Genomic DNA, 7,365 nt, shown 5'->3' with positions numbered 1-7,365 from the left:
GGAAGCACTCTTTGCTGGTATTTTGAGGGGCCCTCGTTGTTTGGGCCGCCGAGAGGTTTCGGGGCCAGCGTCTCACAAAGGGGCCCTCCTCAGGCCTGACTGTGAGGCTGCAGACACCCTTGCGGGGTAAGAGTCGCCTCCCGGCCGCACGCATGTCTGCGGGAAGGAATGGCCGGCGACCACTGGCCGGCACCGCCCGCCTCACACTCGAGCGGACAGAGGCCTGAGAGAGGTGCCTGCCGCGCTTGCCCGGCCGCGACCGGGGAGACAGAGCCCTGGCGGCGGCGGCCGCGCGCCCGGTGGACGCCCCGCAGCGTGTGTCGTGAGACCAATAGGACTTGCTCCCGGCTGCTGAGGCGAACCCTAAAAGGTGGACGTGCCCTGAAGGGGTGCGGCTTTACGCTCCTGTAAAAGGTTTTATGGCCTCAGTTTCGCCTTAATCCTCCCACCTGTCACGAATAGACTCGCATGGAAAGAACGAGTACATAAATAAAAATGCCTTTACTTACTGGGAGTGCGAGACCACGCCTATAACCCCAGCTTCGCGGGAGACTGAGGCAGAATAGCAGGTTTGATGCCACGCCGGGCAGCTTGGTGAGACCTTGTTACGAAATGAAAACGGCTAGGGATATGGCTTAGTGCTAGGACATTTGCCTAATTAGCGCGAGGCCATGGCCTCAATCCCTAGTACGTGGTGGCGGTGGGAAGGGACTCTTCCCGAAGCTCCACCTGAGGCTTCCGTGGCTTTTCAGGGAACGTTGAGAGCAGGGTAGTGAGGGATTAGGTACAGAGGCTAGAAGAGAGAGTGTCAGACTTTTTCACTTTGCAAGTTGGTTGGCCTGACTGCTACTGTTAATTGGAGGTGAAGAATCTTACCATCTCTTTCTCTCTCTCTTTTTTTTTTTTTTTTTTTTTTTTGGTTTTTCTCCGGTACTGGGAACTGAACTCACGACCTTGCGCTTGCCAGGCAGGCGCTTTTGCCGCTGAGCTAAATCCCCAGGCCCCTTTTTCTCTTTTTTGTGCACTTGTTCTTACGTATCTCTGCAGATGTACATAGTGTTCGTTAATTTTGTATTGCAGATTATTTTGAAAAAGTTTACTCTTGTCTATTTTAGTTATTTTATTTTTTTAAAGGTGTGAAAAGTTTATTTGAAAAGTGAGCGGTGAAGGGCTATGGGAGAAACCACCTCTGCGAGTGAACCTGGGCAAAATAAGAGAAAAAGATAAAAGCAAAAACAAAAATGTGCGCTGCGCCTGGGAAACATAGCTTGGGCTACCACCGGAAGTCATGATAGCTATCTTAGTTATTTTTTTTTAAGTCATCAAAATTTTATTTCCAAAGTAGTTAGAAATGGCAAGAAGTATCTTAGTTATTTTAAACTGGATCCTCCCTCAGGAAAGATGTCTCTGGAAATCAGACCTCCCAACAATGACTTCCAGTTGGCCACCTGGAACCAACAGGTAAAGAAGCTGAGTTAAAGTTCTCTCCCAGAGGAAATAAGATTTGTGGAAAATCACAAGTGACTTCTGGCTTGAAAAATACTTTAGAGCCAGGTGTGGCACACACCTGTAATCACAGCACTCAGGAGGCTGAGGCAGGAGTACTGTTGCAAGTTCAAGGGCAGCCTGGGCTTCAAAGTAAGTTTAAGACCAGCCTGAACTGCATAATGAGACCCTGTCTCAAAAAGAAAAAAGAAAGAAAAATACTTCATTTACCTACTTCTGTGATTATGGCTCTTTCTTACTCAGCCATTCCAGAAAGTAAGGGTTGACTTTTTTACACAATGATTTTTTTCTCTCTCTAGGCTCAACAATCAATATTTTGTTTGGATTTTGTTTTTTTTGTTGAGACAGGGTCTCGCTGTATAGGTCAGGTTGCCCCTGAACTCACTAGCCCAGGCTGGCCTTGACCTTATGGCAATCCTGCCTCAGCCTCCCAAATGCTGGGCTTACAGGCGTGCACTACCATGTCCGACTCAAGCAATAACGTTTATAGTTAAAAAAGAAAAATAAGATTGGATTTCCCACAATATTTAACTGACAACTTCCTAGTTTCTAAAGCCAGAAACTGTTGTGGGAAAAATTGAATCAGCAGTAACCAGGAGCTCAAGAAAAGAAAGGAAATTTTATTGACACTAGCAGACCCCAGAGGAGTAATCTCCAAAGTTTGAGATGGTGATTACAGAGAGCTTGTCTTATTTATAGGGTGATAAACAGAAGTTACAAGAATGAGATAAGCTTTTACTGAAGGTTATGATACAATGGGTATCTTGTGCAGTGGGCATAGTTGTGGGTAGCAAACTTATTTTAGTACATTCACAGAAGTTTCAATTGGATGACAAATCATATAATTCAGCCAAGTTCAGTGGCAGAGAACAGAGTGACTGCAGCTTTATTTAACAAAATGGCTGCAGTTAGGTCAGGATTTCTGCTTCAAAACCACAACTTCTTAATGCCTTATTTTCAAATACTGGCATCACCAAGCTTCCACCATTATTTCCTGTCTTCCAATGTTTGCCCTACATTTCTTTGGCAAAGGGCTCAGCCTGTCACCTTGATTACCGTGACAGCCATCTTGGTAGACACTTGGTCACTGTACACGTGGTTTTTTGTTTGTTTGTTGTGAGACAGGGTCTCAGTTTGTAATTCAGGCTGGTCTTGAACTCACTGTGTAGCCCAGGCTGGCCCTGAACTTGCAGCAATCCTCCTCCCTCAGCCTTCCAAGTGCTGGGATTACAGGTGTGCCCTTACACATCCAGTCCTCTTTGGAATCCTATGCTGCATTCAAATTGAAATCTGGATGTTCTCTAAAGCCTGCAAGCCTGGTATTATTCTTCCTCCTTAGACTGCCAGATCTACCATTGCCAATGTAACTGCCTGGGTAACTTCTTTTGAACACTCCAAATGAAAACTTCTCTATAGCCTTCCATTACATGTCCTTCCAGTTTTGTCTGTAGTACTTAATGTCACTGTACTGTAATTTTACTTTTTTTTGTAATTTTACTTTTTATTTGTCTTTAGCCTTTGCTAATTGCTAACTCTTCAGAAGGAGTCTATAATTTATTTTGGTATTTTTAGGATCTAATAATTTTTATATACGAGGCAGCTTTAAAATACATCTTCCTTGAAGAACTGGTTTAACCCTATACATAATGAGAGAATAGAATTGTTACTGGTATATGTTGGATATAAGGGCAAGTTTTTTTTGTTTTGTTTTGTTTTTTGTCTTTTTGAGACAGAGTCTCACTATGCAGTTCAGGCTGGCCTTGAGCTCACTCTGTAGCCTAGGCTGGTCTCCAACTCGCAACAATCCTCCTGCCTCAGCCTCCCGAGTGCTGGGATTATAGGTGTGCACCATCATGCCAGGGAAGGGCAAATTTTGAGAGCAAAAGATTGGCAGAACAAGATGGCCTCCTTACTATACAACTGCTCATCTTATTTCATTAGAAATGTGGACTACTTATTGAGTTCAAGGCCAACCTGAACCACATGGTAAGATCCTGTCTCAAAAAACAAAAAAGAAGAAATATAGAGCTAACTTCCAAAAGAACTTTAAAACTTTCCTGCCATCAGGGTCAGGCTGTCAAGTGGGAATTAATTACTACCTGTGGCATAATCTGTTCTTGGAGTTTTTGTTCTGTTTGTTTTTGGAAACAGGACCTCACTGTAGCGTGGCTGGCCCTGAACTAGAAATCCCTTTGCCTTAACCCCTGAGTGCTGGATTATAGATGAATGCCACCATGCCTGGTATCACCTCAACATCTTAAGTCCAAAAACCCTATGTGACCATAAGCTCCTACCTTTCTCTTTTTTTCCATCAGATTTGTTCTTGCATTTCACTAAGTCCTGAACTCATCCTTCTGTACTCTTAGGCAGTTGCCACTGTTGAACTTCTTACCCATGCAATTTGGATTCCACATTTTAACCTTTCAGCCACATGCTTACATATGTTCTTGCCTTTCTCTTCCATTATTTCATGGCAGTGCTATGAAAATTCTAATCTTGGGTTAGATCATCCATGAGTATTCAAGCACGTTTACCCAAGATGCTAAGAGAATCTCAACAGTATGTCTCTGTTAAGTGGTACTTTCTTTTCCAACTTTATTTGCGCCCTGCATGCTGCATAGTGATTCTGCTCATTTTCCAAACCAGCTCCTTTTGATTCTCTACAACCCATAGGGGTGTCTTGGTTACTTTTCTCTCATTGCTAAGACATACCTGACACCAAGAGTTAAGGAAGGAAAGGTTTATTTAGCTCAGTCTATGGAGGTTTTAGTCCATACTCAGCTGGCTTCATGGCAGGGTGGCACATGGCAGAGGGCAGCAGTTCATGGCAGCGGAAGATAGCAAAAGCAATAAGAGCAAAAGGGAGGAGTGGCAGCAAGCAGCCTCTTTCTCTCCCTTACAGGTGCAAACTATCTGCCCCAGGGCGGGTGTAGCACTCACTCATGAATCAATCATGAACTCTAGAAGCCTGTTCCATGACTTCATGAGGCTTTGGGAGGACATCCATAACCAAACCATAACAAGGGTTTTTTCTTGAGACAGGGTTTCACTGGGCAGTTCAGGCTGGCCTTGAACTCACTTTGTACCCCAGGCTGGCCTTGAACTCATAGCGATTCTCCTGCCTCAGGCTCCCAATTGCTGGGACAGTGGCATCTACCACCTCACCTAGGTACAACCCATTCTTATCCAACATATGGGTTCAACTCACTCTTCTCATTTCTGACTTCCCTGCCTAGCCTAGTAGAATTGCAAGCAAGAAAACAAATAATAGAGAGTATCAGATGCTATGACAGAGAAAGTATCAAGGCTGTGGCAATACTCAAGAGAGGAACACCTCACTTGGGCTTGAGCAAAAATAAAGACTTTTTAAAAACAGCTCCAAAGGTAACTTCTCAAGTAACAGAGTTTGCTAGGAGAACAAAGATGAAAAAGTAATTCTGGGGCTGGTAATATAGCTCAGTGGCATAGCGCCTGCAAGTACAGAGTCCTCAGTTCAATTCCTGGTACCAAAAAAAGGAAGAAGAAAGAAAGAAAAAGCAATTCTGTTTGGATGAAGCATTATATGTGGTTAAAAGATAAAAACAGAGGGACAGGCATGGTCATCTTAAAGCCAAATGTGAAAGAATGTGACTTGATCCTGAAGAGATTGGGGAGACAAGTGAATTGTTTCCAATGAGAATAAAATTAGTTTTATGTCTTTGACTTCAGAGTTAGCAGACCAGAGGGAAGTAGAAGGTTATTAGGGAAATCAGTTAAATGGACTTGGAGAGCCCTGAGTACTTTACTGATGAGACTATTAGAAGGCTGAAGAGACAGGATTTGGTAAGAGATTGAATGTAAGGATCAAGGCAGGAAGAAGGGTCTAGGATGATATTTGGGTTTCTAAGAGAAGACTACTAGCTGGGCATGGTGGCATATGCCTGTAGTGCAAGCACTCAGGAGGCTGAAGCAGGAGTATCACCATGAATTTGAGGTAGCCTGAGCAAAGAGTGAATTCAAGGCCATCCTGAAAAACATAGTGAGAACCTGTGTCACAAAAACACACAAAAAGACAACTACAGTGGAAGTTTTAAAAGGGAAAACCTAAGAGTGAAAATGAGAAGTTCTGTTTTGAACATGGTGAGTTTATGGTGGTTGGGATGGGTACAACCATGTAATGTAAATAAGGAGACACTGGGTCTGGAACTCCAGAGGTATATCTGCAATAGAGATGAGACTAGGAGCAGTGAGCATAAATGTGGCAAATGAAATGTATTGAGTGGATGAAATCCTTAATGAAATGTGATATTGCAGAATTTCCAAGAAACTGAGAAACCAGGAAAGATTTTTCAGGAGGACTTTACTGGTGCACCATCCCAACAATTAGAAATGCTCAAAAACTGGAGGACCTAGGTGGTGGAGTGATAAGCAGCAGAGAAAGAGCCTCTTTGAGAGTTGCCATCCAGATGCTGAAATTTAGCAACCTGAGGAGATGAGAAGGAGGGAAGTGGGTCCTCTGGACCCAGGAAGGATTTGAAGTGCGAATTGAACCCCATGGAAAGAATGAAGAGAAAAACTTCAACAAAGAAGCAGGAGGTAGCTGGTGGCGCCTCCTTTCTGAGATGGGATTCACTGCACGAGAGGACCAATTCAAACCTGTTCACACATGGTGACTGCTAGTGACCCCAGAGATCTCCACAGAGAAATGCAGCAGTGGAGGGGAACAGTGAACGTGAAGGACTGCACTGGCTGGCAGTTAGTTCTGAGGGCTAAGTCAACCCACACTAGAGAGTGATTGGCTGGGAGCCATCTTGGAGAGGGGCCAGCTGAGCTCAGAACTCAGAGCAGCTGCAGAACTCAGAGCCTCTATCTAGAGGCTCTCAGCTGGGCTCAGGCCTGCAGAAGGTGCGCTTATGCCTGCAAGCTGAGTGAGTCTGGTCTTACCATTAGATGCAGGATCACTGAGATTATCTACTACCCTGCCAAATAGTGCTGGCTTCCTGGGATAAATCAACATGGATCTGGACTCTCTCTCCACACATTACTTACCAGTGACAGCAGAGACAAACCTGGAAGTGCCCTTTCTCTTTTTTGGGTGGGGTGGGTGGGTTTTTTTCTGGTACCAGGAATCGAACTCATGACCTTGCCCTTGCCAGGCAGGTGCTATGCCACTGAGCTAAATCCCCAGCCCTTCTCTCTCTTTTTTTTTTTGTTGTGCTTTTGATTTTTTTTCCTCTCCTTCCTTGTTTGATCTTGTTTTATATAAATGTGAATGAGGTTTCTAGCCTCTTTGTGGTTGTTGTTCTGTTCTTTTTCTCTCTTCCTTCTCTTTTTCCCTTCAGTCTTCTGCACATCTCTCAAAGTTAGTGTGATCCCCCTTTTTCCTCCAGCCTTCTAATCTCTTCCTTTTCTACTTCCCTGTTTTCTCTCTAACCCCTTTTAAATTTTAACCCAGGAAGGAAAAATTGACATATTAAGGGCTTATGTACTGCATATAATTTTTTGGTTTCAGATTTTATTATAAAACCACAAATCTAGTTCATATGGTTCAAGGTGTCAAATTAATGGTTACCTCAGTTTGTCATTTTCTAGGCTATGTTTTATGCTGTTGTTATTGCTAATGGTACCACTTTAGCCAAAAGTGACATAATTGTTCTAAACAATTATTCTTCCTGGTATTCCAAGAGTAAGATTGACTAAGGGTCATAGAAAATACTGTGGCACAGTGCCAAAGAGCCAGGGGCTGGGCCAAGCAGGCAGCAACTTGTCATCCCCAACAAATTAAAGAGGTAGGATCTTGCAAATTTGGATTTTGAAAATCCAAAAACCAGGTACACCAGGAAGATACCTTGGAGAAGTAGTAATTTTGTAAGGGTTCTA

General features: G+C 43.7%; 1 long non-coding RNA gene across 1 annotated transcript; it reads left to right on the top strand.

The window, feature by feature from the left end:
- The first annotated feature begins 580 nt into the window (after positions 1-580).
- LOC106147742 lies at positions 581-6,559 on the top strand. Its single transcript, XR_001232669.1, has 3 exons — positions 581-594; positions 1,397-1,461; positions 5,800-6,559. It is a non-coding gene; the product is annotated as an uncharacterized LOC106147742 (long non-coding RNA).
- The last annotated feature ends 806 nt before the right edge of the window (positions 6,560-7,365 follow it).

This window comes from Chinchilla lanigera, unplaced genomic scaffold, assembly GCF_000276665.1.
Source record: "Chinchilla lanigera isolate Chin_1 unplaced genomic scaffold, ChiLan1.0 scaffold00008, whole genome shotgun sequence".
Lineage (NCBI taxonomy): Eukaryota > Metazoa > Chordata > Mammalia > Rodentia > Chinchillidae > Chinchilla > Chinchilla lanigera.
Note: the sequence above shows the minus strand (reverse complement) of the source record. Positions and strands in the feature narration are given on the sequence as shown.